The sequence below is a fragment of the Pygoscelis adeliae genome, unplaced genomic scaffold, assembly GCF_000699105.1.
Source record: "Pygoscelis adeliae isolate BGI_AS28 unplaced genomic scaffold, ASM69910v1 Scaffold137, whole genome shotgun sequence".
Lineage (NCBI taxonomy): Eukaryota > Metazoa > Chordata > Aves > Sphenisciformes > Spheniscidae > Pygoscelis > Pygoscelis adeliae.
In genome coordinates this window covers 223,171-223,433 of record NW_008825099.1, presented here as the reverse complement: position 1 = coordinate 223,433, position 263 = coordinate 223,171, and the positions used below count along the sequence as shown (strand labels likewise).

General features: G+C 43.3%; 1 protein-coding gene across 2 annotated transcripts in view; it reads right to left on the bottom strand.

Moving 5' to 3' along the window:
* Nucleotides 1-263, bottom strand: part of MCM8 (minichromosome maintenance complex component 8) — a 16,542-nt gene that overhangs the window by 929 nt on the left and 15,350 nt on the right. The gene's annotated exons all lie outside the window — the stretch shown is intronic.

Here is a 263-nt window from a genome sequence, read left to right as displayed (position 1 = left end):
GCCAGAGAAGGCCAAGCAGAAACATCACTGCTGAAATGCAACATGGACACCACAACAGTCTAAATTTGGGAACAGAAGTAGGCGTGTGGGGAGCCAGAGGAAGTAAAGTATACTGAAACCAAAGTTGCCTTTCATGAAACAAAGCAGAATCTTGTTGAGGACCAGCTTCAGAAGTAGAACCAGCCCTTACTAGTGCAAGGAGTTGTTACTGTCAAACAGCTGGTAAGATTAGTAAAGCTTACAAACAAAGGCAATTCAGAAAG